Genomic DNA, 15,608 nt, shown 5'->3' on the forward strand with positions numbered 1-15,608 from the left:
TCTGACATAGCCAGTGAGCAACTCCGGAGCGGAATGGAAATGAGGCATCATTGCGAGCATTGCAGCTTTAAATACCCATCGCTACCCCAATCGTTTCCCCGAGTTTCACCTGCATTCGCCAAAATCTGACCATTTCACGCCAGTTCCTGCAATTGTCGCACAACGTGCCACAACGTGCGTTAAATTTGTTTTAGGGTGCATTTGCTGTCCCATTCCAGGACACACACACAGTCAAACTTGTCCTAGCGGCCACCTGTAATCAGCGGTTACCTGCCTGTAACCTGTAACCTGCGGCCACATTTTTCCTTCTGAAACGATTTATAATGTAAATGCATATTAATCCCATGTGAACAGCGCTATTTAATTGGCCTACCTTGTACACACACACACACACACACACACACACACACACACACACACATATATATATGTATACATATATATATATATATATATATATATATATATATATACACACACAGTCAAACCTGTCCTAGCGGCCACCTGTAATCAGCGGTCTCCTGCCTGTAACCTGTAACCTGCGGCCACATTTTTCCTTCTCAAACGATTTATAATGTAAATGCACCTGTAATAAGCGGTCACCCGTCTAACGCGGCCAGCGGCCAGCGGCCACCTAAATCGGATCTAAAATCGCTAAAATACCTGTAATAAGCGGCCACATGAAATGTTTACTGTTATACAAAAGGGATATTTTAACAACAGCGATACGGTGCAGCAAATAACTGGTCTTCACACCTTCAGGAATACTAGTACCCATTCAGTCCTGACATCTCTACTGTGCATCAATTAAGAAAGTATGACTCTGCAATGCATCTAATTGCCTCTGGGCAGGCTACGCTTGACATTTGTAGATTCACTTACTATGACAATACACCGCATGAAGTAGGAATTAAATAATTAAATAGAAAAAGAAAACAAACTTGTTGGGAACGGTTAATTTAATACATTCCATTTGCATTATTTCTGAAGGAGACGACATGTCATAAGTTGATTTATAGTCAACTGTGAAGCACACATCCGTTGAGTAGCAGCACAGACGGTAAAACAAGAAACAACACATGTTTTAAAGACTGTGGCAACCTGTAATCAACGGTCACCTGTCTTAAGCGGCCACTTTTATCTACTCCCTATTTAATGTAGCTTCGACGAAAAAAAGTTGTCCTGTCAAAACGAGACTAATACAACGTCCCATATTCATCATCATATACATTTAAGTACAGTAATATTCAAAATTACGGTTAAAGTTCTTCGAAAATGGTGACGAATGAGAGCGTACCGCTTCTGAACATTGCCACCAAAATGTCCTATAACACAAAAATGCCATCATAGTATTACCGTAATATTATATCCAATGTGTTAATTAAAGGGACAGACGCTAGTTTCAACCTGTGAAAATTAACACTAAGTTTATTTAATCTACAAACCTGTAACACATTTGGATACAGTTACAATTGAGTGAAACATGAGTCTGTGACTTTGAAATGGTGAAATACCCTCTAAAATAGGCTAAATGTTGAGTCCATAATTGTTTCCTCTCAGACGCCCGTGCGTTTAAAAAATATATGAGAAATGCATTTTGTGATATTAAAAACACCAGGATGACCAACAACACTTTGAATGTACGGAAATGGAAAATCTGAACAATAAACTCTAAGTAAAGTATGATTTCTGTTATTAAAAACGGCTCTAATAGTAAAAAACCCATATGTCTTCGTGTTTAACAACAATGTCCATTTAAGAAAAAAGCCGTGACCACGAAAGCGTACCGGTCCTTATCACAGTCCCAACTTTCCTTAAATATGAATAGAGAATACAAGTTGTTAAAGGTCTACATTTATCAAAAACGTAATTCACTATTGTTTGGTATCTACGTATACCTTTTACAATATATATGAAGTATCAGTAAAATAAATTTTAAAAAATTTACCCGTTTTTAATATATTCGCAATAAAAAGTCGCGTTTTTCCCATCGCTTGCCAGAAAGCCTCTGAACTCCAAGAGTCAAGTCACGTGACCCCGTGACGCGCTAACCGGCATAACATGAACGCGTGATTCGCAGCCTTTCAACTAGGGTTCCAGAAGCAAAGACATGCAGGAAAACCGATACCCAACTATCCAGATAGCCTGAAGACAAACCAAGTAAGCCTACTAAAATCCTATATTTAGGGGGCGGGAATCAAAATTCTTCAAACTAAGTACCTAGATTAGTACATACATGTATATACAGTCAAACTTCGTTAACTCGAAGTTGAAGGGGACGACGAAATAGTTCGAGTTTCAGGGAGTTCGAGTGTTCGAAATTAAACAGCAGACCTCAAAGTGAAACTGCATTGCAGTATTATCATTTCGTTGATATCGGATGTTAGCACATTTCTTCTGTGTATATGATAAAACTAAGTAAATATTAACAGAAACAAGATAAATCCGATCAATTTGACGTACATCTCTATGTACTTTTATTGTATTAATTGACAGTAAAGTAAAAAAAAAAAAACGAAAACTGAAAGCACGTACTTACATATAACCGGAAGTAAATTAAAGTGATATATTTTTCAAATGTCAAAACAAGGCGGAACGTAACGTTGTAATAAATTAAATACTGAATGTCGATTAGCACTAAGTACGTTTGTTTACCAAATAAAAAATACACAATATAAATAGCAAAATTATTGTAAATCACAAAAATCATTTTAAAAACCCTCACTAACATAGAGAGACATAACATAACAAATCAAAACGCTGTATGCCAAATAGCACTAGGTTATGTACTTTTTTTTTTACATACAAAACATTCACAACAGTGCAAAATAATTTATAGCTCTCAAATCACAAAGTACAAAGAGCAGAACGATCCGAAAAAAAAAAAAATTAGAGATTGTTTGGCACACTTGCTTAAAAAATCGTCTTAAAAAATCGTCTTAGCCGCCGGTCATTACTGTGTCTGTAATCTTGCACAGATTGAGCAGCATTTCTTCCGAATGTTCACGGTTCTGCAAACAAACAGCGTTAATTGTTATTACAACAGTTCTTTGAAGATTACAAGACTATCCGTACTTTGTGTAATGATGCCCGCTGCCGTGTACAAACACCGACATCCCAATGCAGGCATGTAGGATAATTTCGTTCTGCATAGTCGGCGATCTATTATTCTGTAATTACCGCGTGTATCATCGATAGCCGAGACCAGTCGGGGCAATCACGCTTGGCTTGGGTGACAATTCATTTTTCTTTAAAGTATTACCGGTACAGTTAAAAGGCTCAGTCACTCCACAAACTTCGAGTTTTGGAAGTGCAATATCCCTTATTTTTTATGGTGGGACCACAAAATTACTTTGAGAGATAGAGTTTTTCGAATGTTCGAAGTTTGAGTGTTCGAAGTCTGTTATTACTAGTTTGTATAGCAGTTCGGCCGGGACCGCCGTTTCACTTCGAGAGATCGACGTTTACGAAAGATCGAAGTTTGAGTTATTGAAGGTCGACCTGAGAGCGTTAGTTTCATTTCATTGTCATATGGGTATCCGGACAAAATCTCACAGGACAAAATCCCACAGTACGAAATCTACCCGGACATAATCCCACAGTACAAAATACCACAGGACATAATCCCACAAAGTGAAAATAGGGACAAAATCTCACACAATAAAATTTAAAGATTTTCTTTTCTTTATTTATTAATATACACAATAAAACCACAGAGTATTTTCCCATCGGATGTTGTAGCCAACACCACGAAGAAGCTCTGTAACTGTCTTACGTCCTGATTGGCGATCCTGGCACAGGGTGAGTAGGCGTGCCTGCAGATTCTTCTGCTTTCGTCTGACTCGCTTTGTAGGTGGATTCCCAATCAAGTCCTCACTGATTTGAGTGCGAACGAAGCAGTCCTCCTGAATGGCTTCAATGAGTATCCAAATAGTTGGATGGCTGTAAGGTACGTGAAGCGATTGTTCCAGCCCTCACACGGGTTGTTGGTGCGTGGCTCACCAGCGAGAGTAGCCTCGTGGACGTTCCACACAGCTGGTGGGTAAAGTGGATGAATCCTCTTGACCCGAATGCCAATCTGACCATGACCTGGTTGAGCACGGCGATAGCTTCCTGTAACATAGGTCCCGTCGAAGTAGGATAGTAGTTCATATGCACCATCCGGGGTGTTCTCACGCAGGGATGCCATACCAGCTGGAATGTCCTCAATAGGTAGAAATGCCAGTGCATCAAGCTGACCACAGAAGAGCTTGAACTCCTCATCTGTGGAGTACCGTGGTGCAAGTCCGAGTTCCTGGATCTTGCGCCAGGTATCCTGTGTAAGATGGTAGAAGCACCCTTGTATGGTGATGGCTGGACCCAGGGCTGTCCGTAAGGCCTTGATGACACCTTGTTCGAAGTCACACACTACCTTAGTTGGGTCTGTGTAGAGTTCCATGCTGTGGCAATGGTCAATCACTGCCTGGAACAGTTCCACGTAGGACGGCAGGGACTTGCGTTGGAGAATAGCATAGACGGTGCTGACAGCTGTATTTCCAAGTGGAACACGTATCACATACAACTGCATGAACCCTCTGGGAGCCATCGCGAATGTGCCATCGACAAACCATGTATCAGCACTGGCTAACAGTTATACGGCGGGTGCGGAGGCGAAAACAATAATACGGGCATTGGTGTCTGGACCATTGTCATAGATTAGGAATGGTTCAGGTTCAGCTTGTACAGTCTGAGCCCATTCACCGTTGATAGCCAAGTCGTCGAGTGAGTCAGGTACAGGTGAATATCGGCCCCCTCTAGTTCTACGTATTATCTTCTTGACGGTATCTTGCTTGCACAGGCGTAGTTTGGCATCATCGGGAAGATCAGCGAGCATCTGGGCAAATAGTTGACCTGGTTTCTCTCTGGTCTGTGCAGCTAAAGATTTCAAGTTTGCCTTGGCCTTGGTCACACAAACACTAGCTGGGTCAGGGTCATGATTGTGGGAAGCACTAGAAACAGGTGTATCCAGGGGCAGAGATGTCTTCAGACTTCCCTTGCAGTGGAGTGAACGGCATTGCACACATATCCACCATATGTGATTCTTCCTAGTAGATTTTTTTGTGTACATATAACCATCTAGCAAAATTTTCTGACCGCCCTTGTTACTGGGTATGACCTCCATGGTTGCATCTAAAGTTAATTGAATATTCAGTACTGGACTGGAAAGAGATTTTCACGAAAATAAATATAGAACTAACTACTATGTAATTTAATTTTTGAGTGTGGGAATTTGTCCCTATTTTCACTTTGTGGGATTATGTCCTGTGGTATTTTATACTGTGGGATTCTGTCTGGGTAGGTTTTGTACTGTGGGATTTTGTCCTGTGAGATTTTGTCATGGATTTGTTGTATGAATTGGTAATAAACTTAAGTATGCCAAGCACTAGGCTTTTAAACCAATACCTACACTATAAGGGTTTAACCCTTCAAATTAGATAGCTAGGCTAGTTTAACTCCCCCACCGTCATTGTATTCAATGCTATACAAAGACGGAGGGGGATGGGTGGTCATGAATGACCGTTGAACTCACTAGAATAGGGACTTAAGACAATAGGTATAACCTTAACACAAAACTAGGATTCACACACAGACTACACGCTCACTGCATTAGTACACAGGGTGCATTGACTAATGATAACAATGCACCCGCCCCCATTTAATGGCCCAGCACGTACTCTAATAAGGAACCGGACAAAAGAATACCGATTCCGAGTACACAATTGCAATGCACCCGGGGGAAGCTGAACAAAAGAATATCGGCCTCCCCCACCCAAACCCCCAATACTTGCTGCTGATATTAACTTGGTACTTGGTGACACTAAAGAGGAGGACACAGAGGACCACACCAACAACAACAACACATGGACCAACCCGGAACAGCTGCCTTGCCTACCAGTGCCAACTACACAATTGCACGAGTCTCCCCTGGGTTGGCATGCCACGACCAGAAGCGGTCAGGCCCTTTATAAGGGCCCTATGGGCAACCTAGGGAGACACCACAGCATCGTAGAGGTCTAAAATTAACGAGCTACTCTCGATTCACTAATATCAAAACATATATTAGCTCTGCCATTTACCTTTCGACCGACCGTTCAAAATTGCGCCAAATTCCCTCAATCAAAATTGCGCACCCTTTTCTCTTTGGCATTTAACTGCTCCATTCAAATTCCATAGCACCACCACCACCCCCACCCGCCTTCTACCGATTTGATCGGGCTGCTGGTGCTCCCTTGCACTTGCCAGTGCAGGCGGTCCCTCCTCTCCCCTCCCCTCACCTTTCCTGTCATGGACGGAGGAGCCGGCTAAGGGCGGCTCTTGTGCCCACGACAGGCGTGCGCTACAACAGCTTGTTCTGAGTGTGCACGTAAAACCCTATGACCTGACCTGACCTGCAGCCTTTCGGTCATTTTACATGGAAGTGGAACACGTGTATTTTTAAAACGGGAAAATGTTATTCTGTTGAATTGAATTGTATATTTGGAATATTATTTTGAAGATATCTTTCAAATGTGAAACATGGTGAACCATTGTTCGGTGTATGGATGTACAAAAGCTGCAGTTAAAGGCAAAAGAAGTTTGCATATTTGTCCGAAAGACAAACCGACATTGTTTTCACGGAAGCAGTACTTAAACCAAACACGTGCGTATTGGAAAGGACCGTCAAGATGGGTTTCGATTTGCAGTGACCACTTCACACCTGGGGATTACGACAATTATCTAAGATAGTCGATGGGAATGACACCAAAACTTTTGTTAAAGAACTTGTCTGTTCCAAGCCTGTATCCCCCCTGTTCAACCTATTTGCAGCCCGGAGCCCGAACGTCGCCCGGAAACAAAAACAAAGCCCGAATGTTAATGCCGAGGTGTACATTGTTCATATCTGGCACAAAGATACACCTCAACACGATGCATTTATATATGTTAAAAACATAAATGTAGGAAAAATATTATTTAGAAAAAATACTAATTAATATTAACTGACGACTGGATAGCATTTAAATAATTAATGTATTGCAATTATTATTAAAAACAACAAATACACGTACACACATTAAATATGTTTAAAAAAAAACGTCATTAAATATATTAAACAAGGCGCATTCATCGTCATCTAATCATTACTTGGTTACAGACATCTACGATTGGTACCTGTTTCGTTTACAAAATATGAAAATGAACGATTTTATTGTTCGAAGTTAATCCTTTAATTGGTTAACTAAACGCTTATTTGCAAAAGCAATACATGTCTACAGATTTCGCAGATATCGGTAGCTTGGACAGCATGTGACACAGTCGACCCACTACGAGATCAAGGATTCTAAGTGGTTGCGTGTGTACTGCCAATATGCTACGGTATCTGTGATTATGTAATGTCGTTGTAAAGAGGTGTTTTCAGACGTCGGATGGAATGGAATGGAAACTCATTTAACGTGCCCATATCCACGAAGGTTCAGGCACGCCCACCGCGGATCCGACCTCTGACTTCGCCAGTGGAGGGTTCCGTGGCAGGAGGGCTGGACGTTTGTACTATGACTCGACGGATTATCGTCGGTGTACTACGGTTCAAACTGATAAGGAAGTACCCCTAACAGATTTTCTCCTTCCTCACCAATCGAGGTAGCATTATAGAATAAATAGACAAATGCGACAAGTCCAAAAATTCCTGTCATGAACGGAGGAGCCGGACAAGGCCGGCTCTTGTGCCCACGACAGGCGTACACTACAACAGCTTGTTCTGAATGTACAGGTAAAACCCTTTGACCTGACCTGACCTGACCAGTTAGAAATGTCCAAACTAACGTCCGATAAGAATGAGCTATTTTCCGAAGAATCATTACATGCTGTCGCCATGCTAACCTACTAATGAACGAGTGGAATTCACCTGATGCTACGTCACAGGTTAGATGCAGGTCAAATCGAGTGGACCAGTGTTTTTTCCCCGAGCGTTTTACAAAAAGTCGCTTTATTAATAATTGGGGTGGTACTTTTTTTTTTATGGTTAATAATGTAATCTTTATGTATTTTTTTTAATATACTGTGTATTAATAATGTGCCATGATGGTGGAACTTTAAAAATGGTGACGGGTGAGAGCATACCGCTACTGAAACATTGCCACCAATTTCCTGTAACACAAAACTGCCGTCCTAGTATTACCGTGATGATATTATATCCAATATGTTAATTAAAAAAAACGTTTGTTTTGTTTAACGACACCACTAGAGCACATCAATTTATTAATCATCGGCTATTGGATGTCAAACATTTGGTATTTTTGACATATAGTCTTAGAGGAAACCCGCTACATTTTTTTCCATTAGCAGCAAGGGATCTTTTATATGCACCATCCCACAGACAGGATAACACATACCACGGCCTTTGATATACCAGTCGTGGTGCACTGGCTGGAACGAGAAATAGCCCAATGGGCCCACCGACGGGGATCGATCTTTGACCAACCGCGCATCAAGCGAACGCTTTACCACTGGGCTATGTCCGGTCCACGCCCCAAAAGACGATTCCAGGCATCAGAAAAAACTCGTCGGCGCATACAACGTTCCGCCTATACAGGTCAGGTTAGGTCAGAGGGTTTTACGTGCACTTTCAGAGCAAGGTGTTGTAGCGCATGCCTGTCATAGATGCAGGTGCCGGCTGCGGCCGGCGTCTCCGTCCAGGACAGGAAAGGACTGAGATGGGTGGGAGAAGAGACCGCCTGCACTGGCAGTTGATTTTGGTGTTATGGAATGTGCAATGTCCTGTAGGATTAATGCCAATTTGAAGAGGAAAAGGTGCGCAATTTGAATGCAGGAAATTGGGCGCATTTTTTAACGGTCCGTCAAATGAAAAAGGGAGTTATATATGTTTTGAACTTAGTGTGCCGAAAGTAGCTCGTTCGGCCTATGCGAAAACTATGCCCTTTATAAAGAGACAGGCTTAGATCGTAGAATCGCAAACAACGACGTGTAATGTTGTCCAAACGTCGACGTGACAATGGAATACCAATTGGATTTAAAGCTGCCATCTCTGGTTTCAGTCTTATAAAATAAAGCCCTAAGTTCAAATACAAGCATAACTGCACTTTTAATTCACTCGTGAGTTGTCGCCATTAACGCATATCGTCAAATGCTTACTACGCAGTTCGAAAAATACTCGCCATTTTGTAACGTACCAGATGCTATACCGTACTATTTTTTTAGCCATATTTGACGTGAAAGGCTTTCCCCAAGTCAGCAGCGCTCAGAAATGTTTGGATTCGGTGACACAAGCAGAGCAGGTAATCAGGTAAGATCAAACAATGATGTACCTTGTTTACTTTTTTATGTTGTAGGGAGATACAATTGAGGCTTTTAAGCCGAGATAATATTACGTTGGTGCATTAAATCAGGGTTGAAAATTAGCAGTCGCCCGGTCGCCCGTGACGACCTTTACAGGCTATGGGCGACTAAGAATTTTAGAAAGGTAGTCCGTTAGGCGACCATTGATATTAGCGTCTGGCGAGTATGGTACCAGTTAAAAAACAAAGACACTGAAACTGAATTGAATGTGACAAACTACATCGCGTCTGTCTTGGCGCGAACTACAGCAGCAGAAGACATAAAACATGCTCTGTATTTTAAAGGGACATTCCTGAGTTCGCTGCAATGTTATCGACTAATAAAATATTTCTACGATTAAACTTACATATTAAATACATTTTCTTCTTTAGAATATTAGTGGCTGCATATTAAAAGTGTTTCTCATCGTTCTAATATTTGTACTTGGTTAATTTTCATTTTATTTCCTAAAAAAAAAATTTCATATCATATTTGTGTTTTTGTTGTTAGCCTAACAATTTGGGATGTGAATGGTATACATACATATATATATATATATGTATATGTATATACTTTTGGCAATTTGAGATATGAAATTGAATTTTAAAATTTACAATTTTTGAATCATGGAATATTTATGTCTAAGCAAGTATGATTTACCTACAGCCCTTATATTAATGACCTTCGATAGTTATTATTATTATTTTTATTTCATTGTGTCATTATGACCATGACATACACAACCTTAACAATATTGACAATGGTCATCATAGGTTGTTCTATATTTCACAGCATTTTAACTTGGTAAAGTTATGACTTATTTTTCTGGTTTACAACTAATTTCATTTTCATTTGGGTATTAGCCAACATTAAGCAATACTGTTTTAACTAGCTACATATCTATTGATCATGGCTCATTATTTGATATCAATGGATTTTGTAGGCACCACTCACTAATGAGCACTCTGGGAAGTGACTTATTTACAAAAATGTGTTTTAACATTATATGTACATTAAATGAACATTCCTGAGTTTGCTGCAATTTGAAGACGCTATCGACTAACAAAGACTTTTTAATGATTGTACTTACATATCAAATACATGCATATTTCTCTGCATAAAATATTAGTGAATGTATATTAAACGTGTTTCTGATCGTTCTGATATTTGTACTAGGTTAAATTTAATTTTATTTCCTAAAAAAACAAAATACAGTTTGGGCTTCTTACAAATATTAAGACGACCAGAAACACATTGAATATACAGACACTAATATTCTAAACATGAAAATATATTTAACATGTAAGTTTAATCATAGAAATATTTTATTAGTTGGAAACATCTTACAATGCAGCAAACTCAGGAATGTCCCTTTAAGCTAATTAGTCCTTTTTTTATCTTTTTTTCCCCCACCAAAAACAATACAGTACAATACAAACTAATACAGTATATCAGCTATAGCTATTAGGGAGCACCAGTATTTAGATTTGTTTCTTAAACATTCCAGTAAAATTCTGCTGGTGATGAATCGGTAACCTATACAAGCAAGGGGAAGGGCCGTGGTAAGAACAGGGGTGCAGAGGGCAAAGCAGAAGACAAGGACAGAGCAGTGGACAACGACAGTGCAGGGAACGAGGGAATATAACTTGTGACGCAGAAAGTGTGAAGCAACAATTTGAAAATAGGACACGGTTAAAGGTATGATTTTTATTATATATAAACATATGAAATTTTGTAAATGTGTTCAGGAAAATCGCAGGAAATAATGTCAGGTTATCCATGTAACTCTTTCAGTATGTCACCTATTTTTGGTTAAAAATATATAATGGCATTAAAAATACAAGAATTATTTTATGTATTAAAACAGTACAGTTCCGGTTACCAGTGTTACTCTTTTACTAGTCATTACTGGAATGTTTGCTCATTGCTAGATCATGTTAAAACTTTCCAAATACCAATATGTTAAAAAAAATTCATAATAATAAACATATAGCATTAACTTTCTATACATGTGCATAAACAATATGTTATTATTTCAGGAACTTATAACAGGGATGTCAACTGATAATGTGAGAAAACTGTCTGAAAATAACTGAAAGAGAGCTAGGAAATGTGTTTGACTTATGTAAAATAAGTACATCACCATCACCATATAGATACCATCCCCCACAAGAACAGACTAGTCAAAGTTGGTATAGGTGTGGCAATTGTAGGGAGATGCCAACAGAAATTGAGAGGAAATGCTGTGACAACCTCCCACGGAACTGCATTTCATTTCACACCTGATAGACTGGCTTAGTAGCTTATTGTGGTTTAAAGACAACATTCAAAGACTGATTGGAATCAACTTCGTTTCTTGGAAACCAGAACTTCTGTTGCTTCTGGTTCAATCTCTGCAGTGGTTCTGGATAGCCTTCTTGGATCATCCTGTGAGATTGTCACTCGTGTTGCATGCTCAAATATGCATCATCTATTCGTTTGTGCATGATCTGTGTTAATAATTCAAGAATGTACTGGTACAATTTCTTCTCCAAAACAGGCACCACACTCTTACTCCGCTTGGAATATATTCGATGATGCCTGAAATTAATGATAAATATTGATAATTAGTACATGAAATATTTAAATGTGTGGAAGGTACTGTTAATTATCTATATAGTTTAAATATATTAAACATTTATTTATGCATTCCACAAGATCTAACCATTTCACTCATTTAACTTATATATATATATGAAATAATAATAATAATAAATCAATAGGGCTTCTAGAATTTTTATCAGATCCACTAGCCATGGAATCAGTGATTAAAATAGTTTTACTAGCCACAATTAAAAATTCACTAGCCATAGTTTACTTTAGTTAATACAATTTTACTAAATAATAGTAATAATCAGATATGTCACCTAAAGAAGGAGACAGAACTTAAAAACACTAACATTGGGGGTTGGGTGGGGCAGAATATTCATATTTACAAAATAGACTTGACTGCAACATTTTACTTTTTTTTTTTTTTTTTTTCACTAGTCGTCGGGCATGGTAATATTAATTTACAAGCCTAACATTGAATATCACTAGCTTGGGAGTGGGGCTACCATAATCTAGAAGTCTTATACAAGTGAAGAAATAAATCTTTATATGTTGATATACATGTACAATACTGAAAATTGCTATATATATATTTATATGGATAATTACTGAGAAATTATTTGAAAATGCAAGAATAATAGTAAACAAAATAATAAACATGCAAGGTAATATACATGTACGCTGACCCTGGAGAATTTCTGGTATTATGGTTGGGCTCTCTCTTTGTGGTTCTTCATACGTAAGTGAATAAATAACACAAAGACGGATTTCAATTTGATACAATCCATATACCTCAGATGAGCAATTTACTAAATGGCTAAATAACTCTTCTTCATAATTAAACAAAATAAAACATTGAAATATATATATATACACTGAAAATGGCTTAATATACTAATACATTTAGAGAAATAACCTGAAAATGTAAAAAGAACAAAATGAAAATGTTTTTTTTTTTAGGTGACATAAAAAATTAATAAGAGAGGGCTTGTTCAAAAGTTCGCATTTAGACTTTGCCAACAAACATGCGTACCTCCTTCAAAAAGCCTGGATCTGTCCCTGATGTGTGTGTGTGTGTGTGTGTGTGTGTGTGTGTGCGCGCGCGCGCACGTATGTGTGTGTGTATGCGCGTGTATGTGTGTGTGTGTGTGTGTGTACATAGTATTTGTAAATAAATATGTATTGACAAAAACCGATTTGTACTCAATGTACTAACAACAAAACTACAATTTCCCTGGCAGCACCTAGTTCAAGGGGGTCTGTAGGCACACACGGAGGAATGTTAGCTGTCAGGGGGTCTAGACTGGTGAGAGGGGATCAAGTCATGCCCCCCAAGAAATAATATTTAATATCCCCACTGACAGACAAATTGCTTTACTGGGGTGGGGTGTGTGACCCCAAAACTGCCCCCCCCCCCCCCCCCCCCGTCCACATAACTGGCTACTTGCACAGGTCTCCAGAAAATATAGGAAATAGTTCCCATTTTATGTTTAGCGTAAAAGTAACCTTTTTGTCTACATGGAGACTAAAGTTTGTTTGTTTTGTTTAACGACACCACTAGAGCACATTGATTTATTAATCATCGGCTATTGGAAGGAAGAAAATGATTTATTTAACGACGCACTCAACACATTTTATTTACAGTCATATGGCGTCAGACATATGGTTAAGGACCAGACGGATATTGAGAGAGGAAACCCGCTGTTGCCGCTGCATTGGTTACTCTTTTCGATTAGAAGCAAGGGATCTTTTTATATGCACTATCCCATAGACAGGATAGCACATACCATGACCTTTGATATACCAGTTGTGGTGTACTGGCTGGAACGAAGAATAGCTCAATGGACCCACCGACGGGGATCGATCCCAGACCGACTGCGCACCAAGCGAGCGATTTTCCTCTGGGCTACGTCCAGCCCCACGTCGCGGAGACTAAGACATAAATAAAATTCCGGGAACCCAGTCCTCCTTAGAAACATTTGAAAGTATGTATTATCTGCTAAAAATTGTGGGGAGTTTGGTTTGAGCGAAACGACCTGTTACCAATCTCGCGTGATCTCTTGTTGAGGAATTCCACACTTGTCATAAGGCAATGAAAACCGAGATCGGTAGGAGCCCTTCAAAAGAGTCCCACTTTCGAAATACTGGCTTTGTTTTTTTACCTGGATAAGCCAGCGTAGTGAATACAATGCGGAGTGCGGCGTCATATATGTACCAAACGTAATTGGATATTCTGTTCTATATGCTTAAAGCCGCACGCCCTAGTTCCATCCAGCGAAAATAAATTATAATTTGGTTAATCTACAAACCTGTAACACACTTAGATCACGTTTTTATCAAATGGAGTGAAAAAGCAGGTTTTATATCGATAAATACCATGGGAATCCCCATGTCCCAATTGCTTGAAATAATTTTGAAAGTTAGTATTCTGATGTCACCGGTAGATGTCGCTCGAAGCACAACAGTGCCTACGTCACGACAAATTTCACAGAGTGTGCACAGACTTGGGGTGCGTTCTTTTCACCTCTCCTGGACATGTTCCAACTGTTCTGTCCTGGTTTTATCCCCTCTCCAGATATCGTAAGACTTAGCAAAATTATTGGTTTTAAGGGTTTGTAACGTTTTGTATTGAGACACTTACTTGTCTGAACTTTAATGTTACTGAAAATGTTCACGAACTGTGAAGAAAAATCTCACAAATGAACAACAACAAATCGGATGTTGATTGCGCGAACCGTGCACGAGAAAACAAACCGAACCAAAATGATAACGGTCACGTGGTATACCAACGTCTGTGACATTGAAATGGGAATATCCCCTCTAAAAATAGATTAGACCTTGTCTGCTCAACGTTTTTTTTTTAGAGGCCCGTGGCATTTTATGAAATACGAAAAATTCATTTTGTGGTATTACAAACACCAGGATTACCAAAAAACCCACTTCAGGTGAATGGAAATGTATATTCTAAATAATAAACGGTATGTAAAGTGCAATTTTATCTGTGAAAAAATGGGTTTAATAGCGAAAAACAACGGTGTAATGGTTAACAACTAGGGCGTGTCCCTTTAAATAATAAAAATATTCCAGGGACTGCCGCTTTAAGAAAAGGCATCCGGATTGAGATCCTCACATCGATAGGTAATTATGTATATTTCTTACCGGACAACAACGAGATGAACGAAGGGCTTCAACACTGATAATAATAATATGAGCTGATTTAAAAAAACCCCAAAAAACCCTGTGTTGTGCTTGAAAGTTCTAAAGGTTAGGACACAATGGATAATTTCTACTCCACACCTTTCAAAAGTAAGCTCAGACAGTTGACCGGCCTCGATGGCGCAGTGGTTAAACACTCGGACTACAGGCTGGTAGGTACAGGGTTCAACCCAGAGCGAGTTCTTACGGGCTCAATGGGTAGATGTAAGGCCACTACACCCTCTTATCTTTTACTAACCACTAACCAACTAACAACTAACTCGTTGTCCTAGACAGACAGCCCAGATAGCTGAGGTGTGTGCCCAGGACAGCGTACCTGAAGCTTAGTTGAAATGAAATGAAAATGAAGTTGCAAATTGCAACGTGCCAATCAGGAAATATTTTATTTAACGACGCACTCAACTAATTTTATTTACGGTTATATGACGTCAAACATATGGTTACGGACCACA

The 15,608-nt window shown here is 39.3% G+C and overlaps 1 protein-coding gene across 5 annotated transcripts in view; it reads left to right on the plus strand.

Moving 5' to 3' along the window:
• The window catches only part of LOC121387548 (carbohydrate sulfotransferase 11-like), a 30,616-nt gene that overhangs the window by 10,689 nt on the left and 4,319 nt on the right, over nucleotides 1-15,608 (plus strand). The window contains exons 2-4 of one of the 5 annotated variants that reach the window (XM_041518704.1): nucleotides 9,235-9,319; nucleotides 10,859-11,049; nucleotides 11,391-11,780. The exons of 1 other annotated variant lie outside the window; for it this stretch is intronic. The gene's annotated coding sequence lies outside the window, so the exon portion shown is untranslated. Of the gene's footprint in view, nucleotides 1-9,234; nucleotides 9,320-10,858; nucleotides 11,050-11,390; nucleotides 12,188-15,608 lie in introns of those variants that run through there. 3 more of the 5 variants (XM_041518705.1, XR_005959840.1, XM_041518702.1) reach the window with 3 other exon arrangements.

This window comes from Gigantopelta aegis, chromosome 13, assembly GCF_016097555.1.
Source record: "Gigantopelta aegis isolate Gae_Host chromosome 13, Gae_host_genome, whole genome shotgun sequence".
NCBI classification, from domain to species: domain Eukaryota; kingdom Metazoa; phylum Mollusca; class Gastropoda; order Neomphalida; family Peltospiridae; genus Gigantopelta; species Gigantopelta aegis.